Genomic DNA, 7544 nt, shown 5'->3' with positions numbered 1-7544 from the left:
TGTTGAGTTTGATAAGTTCTTTATAGATTTTGGACACTAGTCCTTTATCTGATAAGTCATTTGCAAATATCTTCTCTCGTTCTGTAGGTTGCCTTTTAGTTTTGTCAGCAGTTTCCTTTGCTGTGCAAAACCTTTTTATCCTGGCGAAGTCCCAATAGTTCATTTTTGCTTTTGTTTCCCTTGCCTTTGGAGTTGTGTCTAGCAAGAAGTTGTTGCAGCTGAGGTCAGACAGGTTGCTGCCTTCATTCTTCTCTAGGATTTTGATGGATTCCTGTCTCACATTTAGGTCTTTCATCCATTTTGAGTTTACTTTTCTGTATGGTGTAAGAAAGTCATCCAGTTTCATTCTTCTGAATGTGGCTGTCCAATTTTCCCAACACCATTTGTGGAAGAGATTGTCTTTTTTCCATTGGATATTCTTTCCTGCTTTGTCGAATATTAGTTGACCGTAGAGTTGAGGGTTGATTTCTGGGCTCTCTATTCTGTTCCACTGATCTATATGTCTGTTTTTGTGCCAGTACCATACTGTCTTGATGATTACAGCTTTGTAATAGAGCTTGAAGTCCAGAATTGTGATGCTTCCAACTTTGGTTTTCTCTTTCAACATTCCTTTGGCTGTTCAGGGTCTTTTCTGGTTCCATACAAATTTTATGATTGTTTGTTCCAGCTCTGTGAAAAATGCTGGTGTTATTTTGATAGGAGTTGCATTGTTACAGTCTTTGGTTTAAAATCTAGTTTGATACAAGAATGGCTATTCCAGCTTTCTTTTGATGTCCATTAGCATGATAAATGGTTCTCCACCCCCTCACTTTCAATCTGGAGGTGTCTTTAGGTCTAAATGAGTCTCTTTTGTAAGCAGCATATGGATGGGTCTTGTTTTTTATCCATTCTGATACCCTGTGCCTTTTGTTTGGAGCATTTAGTCCATTTACATTCAGAGTAAGTATTGATAGATATGAATTTAGTGCCTTTGAATTGCCTGTAAAGTCACTGTTCCTGTAGATTGTCTTTGTTCCTTTCTTGCCTTTGTTATTTTTGGGCTGTCTCTCCACTCAAAGGATACCCTTTAATATTTCTTGCAAGGTTGGTTTAATGTTCACAAATTCCTTTAGTTTTTCTTTGTCCTAAAAACTCTTTACTCTTCTATTCTGAATGACAGCCTTGCTGGATAAAGTATTCTTGGCTGCATATTTTTCCCATTTAGCATGTTGGATATATCATGCCAGTCCTTTCTGACCTGCCAGGTCTCTGTGGACAGGTCTGTTGCCAGCCTTATGTGTCTACCCTTATAGGTTAAGGACCTCTTGTCCCAAGCTGTTTTCAGGATTTTGTCTTTATCTTTGAAATTTGCAAGATTCACTATTATATGTCAAGGTGTTTACCTATTTTTATTGATTTTGAGGGGGGGGTTCTCTGTGCCTCCTGGACTTGAATGCCTGTTTCCTTCCCCAAATTAGGGAAGTTCTGAGCTATAATTTGTTTAAGTAAACCTTCTGCCCCTTTCTCCTGCTCCTCATCTTTTGGGATCCCTATTATATGGATATTATTTCGCTTTATGGAATTGCTGTGTTCTCTCAGTCACCTTTAATGATCTAATAGTTTTCTTTCTCTCTTCTGCTTCGTTCATCCTTGTTTTATTATAACGTTTACATGGGACTACATGTCAGTAATACCATTTTTAATTTAGGTGTGACTAGATTTTAGTTCTTTTATTTCTATAGTAAGGGGTTGTCTAGTGTCTTCTATGCTTTTTTAAGCCCAGCTGGTATCTTTATAATCATTGTTTTAAATTCTAGTTCTGACATCTTACTTATAACCATGTTGATTATATACCTGGCAGTGAGTACTACCTCCTGTTCTTTCTTTTGGGGTGCGTTTCTCTGTCTTGTCATTATGTCCAGAAAAGAAAAGAGAGAGAAAAGACAAAAACTAACAACAACAACAACAAAAAAAACAAACCAGAAGAAACAAAACAAAAAACTAAATCCTCGGTGTGTTTTGGTCTGTTTGTTAAAAGAAACTAGATCTCAAAATAAGAAAGAAAGAGAAACTTGTATAATTATATATTATATAATAATATATATCAACTTATTAAACATATACTATATATATAATAATGTTAATATATAATGTATATATAATAAAATAAAAATAACATGTAATAGTAATACAATGATGGAAATATATATAACGTATAAAAATTAAAATAAAAAATAATAAAAATGAATTTAAAAAATAAAATAACTGAAAAAAATAATACTGAAAGACCAAAGAATAAAAGTACAAAGAATGCTACCTAACTGTTTTCCCCAGGACCTGAAGCTTTGCAGCCCTCTACGATCAGTAAAGTTGGTGAGAGCCAGCTGTCCTTGCTGGTCCTCCGGAGGACGACTGTTGGTGGACTTGCCCTAGTGCAAATGCACCTCCAGTGTGTAGGGAGGCAGGGATCAGTGTAACCAGCTCCGGACTCCACTAGGTGGCGCTGTTTTGCTCCCTGAAGGCTTTCAGCGCTGCGGGGGCGGGATGAATATGGAGGCGCCCAACTTTTTAGCCCCAGTGCTGAAAGTTCATGCTCCCCACACTTCCTCACAGAAAAGCAGTCAATCGCTCTTATCTCCCTAGTTTCCGTCAGAACTCTGTGTTCACCCAGGCTATAACTGAGAGGTTTTGCAACTGAGTTTCAAAACTCCAAAGTTTAGGGCGCCTGGGTGGCTCAGTTGGTTAAGCGACTGCCTTCGGCTCAGGTCATGATCCTGGAGTCCCGGGGTCGAGTCCCACATCGGGCTCCCTGCTCAGCGGGGAGTCTGCTTCTCCCTCTGACCCTCTTCCTTCTCGTGCTCTCTCTCTCTCTCATTCTCTCTCTCGAATAAATACATAAAATCTTTAAAAAAAAAAAACTCCAAAGTTTATGGACTCCATGGCATGCACCCATGGGGGGGGAAGTCTCCCGGTGCTTCTGCCTCTTGCTGGGCCCCTGCCAAGAGAGCAGTCTCCCTCTTGTGGAGCTGTTCATGGTTTATGGCAACATAGAGCAGAATGCCGGTGCCTAGACTCGCTGTTCTCAGCCGGCTTCCCTGCTCCTATGCCTGGGAACTCTGCCACACTCAGGCACCCCTGTTCTTGTGACCTCGGGGGTCTTGAGACAATGCTGTCCCTCCTGGGATTCCACCCCGCTTCACCGCCTGAGCACCTTTAAGCCGGGGATGTCCCCCGCTGCAGCAGACTTCTAAAAGTTCTGATTTTCTGCTCCACTGTTATAATACTTTGTAGCCTCCTTAAGCAGGCTCCCTCCCCTCCACCATATCCTTGGCTATGTCACATCAGATTCAAGTCTCTGTACCTCCACCTTCCAAAAAATAGTTGCTTTTCTACTTGTAGAATTAGAGCATTTCTTTTCTCAGATCTCAGATTGATTTCTCAGGTGTTCAGAATGATTTGATAACGATCTAGCTGTACTGGAGGCACCAGACAAACTTAGAGCCCCCTACTCTTCCACCATCTTACTTAGCTCCTCCTCACCAGCTTTTTTTTTAAATTTTTATTAAGTTCAATTAGCCAACATATAGTACATCATAAGTTTTTGATGTAGTGTTCAATGATTCATTAGTTGCACTCACCAGCTTAGTTCTCAATAGCACCAAACTGCAAACAACCCAAAGGTACATCAATAAGTGAATGGATAAACAAATATAAAACATGTATATAATGGAATACTACCTATCAATATAAGAGGACAAACTAAAATAGGCAGCCACATGGATGACTCTCAAAATATGCTGAGAAGTGCCAGGTGAAATAGAAAAGAGAAATACAGAGTCGCAGGAAGCAAAAATGGTTTCCTAGGGCCAGATGTTGGAGTGACTGGAAAGTGGCACAAGGAAACTTTGTGGTGATATAAATGTTCTATATTGTTCTTGTGATGGTGGCTACACTGCGTACACATTTATCAAAACTCCTCCAACTGTATACTTGCAATTGTTGCGTGCTGTATAATATGGGTACTAGAGTGTTCTCTGCTACTTAATAAAATCACTCTGCGTTTATTTCCTTTTGAAATATCATTGTCCTATCAAAGGCTTCACTTTATTCATATTCCCAGGTAATTAGTAGTAGAGGAATCCTAGATCCAATCTACTTGATTAAATTTGTGTATTTTCTGTTGTATTAGGTTGAACTGTACGAAACTGCTGATACCCAACCATTTTTGCCCTCAAAAGAGTCATCAAATACAGTTTCCAAAAGCACTGTACATTTGCTGCAGCTTTGTTTGCTGCATGAGGCCAGTGAGCCTTAGGAGGTGAGTGGGTGGTGAAGGGTGGGAGGTGAAACTGTGTGGAGAGAGGCAAGGGAGACCAGATGTGTCCTTGCCAAGAAAACACAGTAACTCCCATCTGTGTTTTGAAGATTTTGTTTTGTTCAAGTTACATCCCCAAAGTGAACCAGTTATTGTGACTTGGAAAACGTTTTTGGCCATTTCAACTGATCAGAGAAATTGGTTCCTAAACTTTTAGTTGCCTTACCAGCATCATCTCCACATTGTCTATCTCATGAGCCTGAATTCCCGAGTAAAAAGTGGTTAAAGATATTTCAAATAAATCTGAAAGTTGGCACAAAGGAGAGACCTAAAAAGCCCAGAAACTTAGGTCAATTTTTGACATTTTGAGCCAGGAACTTCCAGCAAATAGCATTTAGTATAAGCTAAGCCCCCGGAAGAAGAGCAGGCTGGGCTGGGCACAGCCGCACCTACTTTGGAGCTCTGCTCCCCACGAGGAACCCCGCTGAGCAGTTGTTCTGCCATTACACAGGGGAAGCATCACAGGGACCTTCCAAGGGAAATGGGAAAGAGGGCAGAGGCTGGGCTCAGACATCAGCTATGTGGGGGCGTTATTTACTGGTGCTGGGAACAATGCTGAAAGCTCACACTCTTTAGAATGAGAAGTTTAGAAGGAGGCCCTTGCAGGAGGGAAAGGGGGACCCACTGGACCCAACCAGCTGAGCTGTGTTCTGCAGAGGAGGTACGTTTGGCAACACTGTTACCTGTAGAAGCTGGGAAATAAGTTGTACTTAATGAGCTCATGGATTCTTCAGGTTATTTCTAGGCAGAATGTTAAAAAAAAAAAAGTGACAGTGGGCCATTTGTTTGCTAATTTAGCTGAATACGGTAAAATGCAGGATAAGATAGATGAGCCAAAGAAGGAACTGTGTGGCTTTCCAGCATTTAGAGGAGATCCTGAGGGCTGAGGGCATTCTGAATCCAAAAATAAAATGGTTTCTCACTTCCAACATCTCCAATGGCAAGTTTCTCAAAAGAAACAGATCAAACCTAAGGTTGCTTATCTAATCCTTTATTAAGACCTTAGAAATATTTACAGTTAGTGATTTCAAAGTAGACCCTCTCAGCTAGACAAAAGGGCTTTTAAGAATCAGGGGCGGCGTTGGACCACAGGCACGCTGACACCCAAAGGGAAGAGAAACCTGTCCTGAAAAAGAATTGTGGGTGTGGCCTTCATCTAAGGGACTAGACTAGAACTGGATACATAAAAAGCCTACAACGTGTATTTTTGAGATGTAATTCACACATCATAAAACTCTCCTGTAAAATGGATAATGCAGTGGGTTTAGTACACTCACAAAGTTGTGCAACCATCACTGCTGTTTCCAGAACATTTTCATCACCCCCAAACAGACATACCATATCTACTAGCAGTCATTTCATATTCTCCCTCCTCCCAGCCCCTGGCAAACAGTAATCTACTTTATGTCTCTACAGATTTGCCTCTCCCGGACATTTCATGGAAATTGACTCATACAATTTATGGTCTTGTGTGTCTGGCTTCTTTTTCTTAGCATGAGGTTTTCAAGGTCCAGCCGTGTTGTAGCATGTGTCAGTGGCTCATCCTGTTTTAGAGCTGAATATTTCGTTGTGCGACTCAGCTGTGTTTTATCATCAACTAATGGACATCTGGGCTGTTTGCACTTTTTGGCTGTTCTGAATCATGCTGCTATGGACATCTGTGTACAAGTGTTTTGTGTGGACACAGGTTTTCCATTATTCTTGGGTAGATGCCTAGGAATAGAATTGCTGGACTATAGGTTAACTCAGTGTTTCAACTTTTTGTTTTCACCATTTTCCCAAGCAACTAGCTGTACCATCTGACATTTCTGCTGGCCATTAATGTATTAGGGCTCCGAATTCTCAACATCCTTTCTAATACTTGTAATTAGTTGTCTTTTTGAAAAATGATATGAAGTGTGAGGTGGTATCTCATTGTGGTTTTGATTTGCATTTTCCGGATAACTACTAATGTTGAGCATCTTTTCATGTGCCTGTTGGCCATTTACATATCTTTGGAGAACTGTCCACTCAATTCCTTTGACCATTTTTAGTTGGATTATTTGTCTTTTTGTTGTTGAATTGTCAGAGGTCTTTATATATTCTGGATTCTAGTCCCTTATCAGATATATGACTTATAGATATTTTCTCCCGTTCTGTGGGTTATCTTTTCGCTTTATAGTTTTATCTCATATATTTAGGTGTGTGATCCATTTGGAGTGATTTTTTGTGTAGGGTATGAGTAGGTGCTGACGCTGTACGCGGAACGTCCGATTCCAGGGCCCCGAGAGTGAAGAAGAAAAGGGAGAAGAAGTGGGGACGGCAGGCAAGCAAAGCAGCGGATCCATTACTCACTGACCACTGCTTCCTGAGGCCCCAAGAAACACAGCCAGTCCCCCAGCAGGTGTGTTCTCAGTCACGGGGAGTGTCTCAGAATACATGGTGTATGCTGAAACCATGTCTCAGGGAGGTACACAAGAAGAAGGAAGAAGAGAGTTATTTTCCCGCTTGGCTCTTTCCTATTATTATCTCCTGTTGGGCCCCACAAAGCCTTAAATCCTGTATAGTTCTAGACTGCTCAGGTCATTCGTGGCTGCTCAGGACACCAGGTCTTATGCCCTGTGGTGTGTGGCTTTTCATCCAAATCTGGAATTGATGGCAAAACCCAGAGATTCAAGTTTACATCTCCTTAGCCTGGCTGCCTGGTGGTGGTAGCCAGTGGACACGGGGGTTGGAGGGGCAGTGTTTCCGAGCAAGTGGTGGCTTGGCCCTCAGTGGCAGAAACACTCAGGTCAAGCAGAGCCGGCTGTAGTGGGGCCTCAGGTTGGGACGGCAGCTGAGCGTCTCGGACACCGGACAGCGGCCAGCAGGATTTTTTTAAACAGCCTACGTGCCCTGAGGATTTTTTAAAATTGCTATTTCCTAACTGTAAGGTAAAGAAGTTTTAGAAAAGGAAAATAATGATAATAAAATAATATGCGCTTCATTTTGGAGATGGTGGGGTACAACCACACTAAAAGATAAAATAACTCAGATTCAGTGTGAATGAGGCACATATAAAAGTAGTCCGGTTCTGTTTTGATGACGCGAGTCCCATGTGCACACTGGCTACGGGAGACTTGTTTTGATAAAATGTTTTATAAAGTGCCCCGAACAAACCAAAAACACAGTCTTCCTTCCATATACGTGGTAGTTGTATACCTAGAAAATA

The sequence above is a fragment of the Eumetopias jubatus genome, unplaced genomic scaffold, assembly GCF_037043125.1.
Source record: "Eumetopias jubatus isolate StellerSeaLion01/CBP00866 unplaced genomic scaffold, mEumJub1_p1.0 scaffold_4, whole genome shotgun sequence".
Lineage (NCBI taxonomy): Eukaryota > Metazoa > Chordata > Mammalia > Carnivora > Otariidae > Eumetopias > Eumetopias jubatus.
This window is presented reverse-complemented; position numbering follows the sequence as displayed.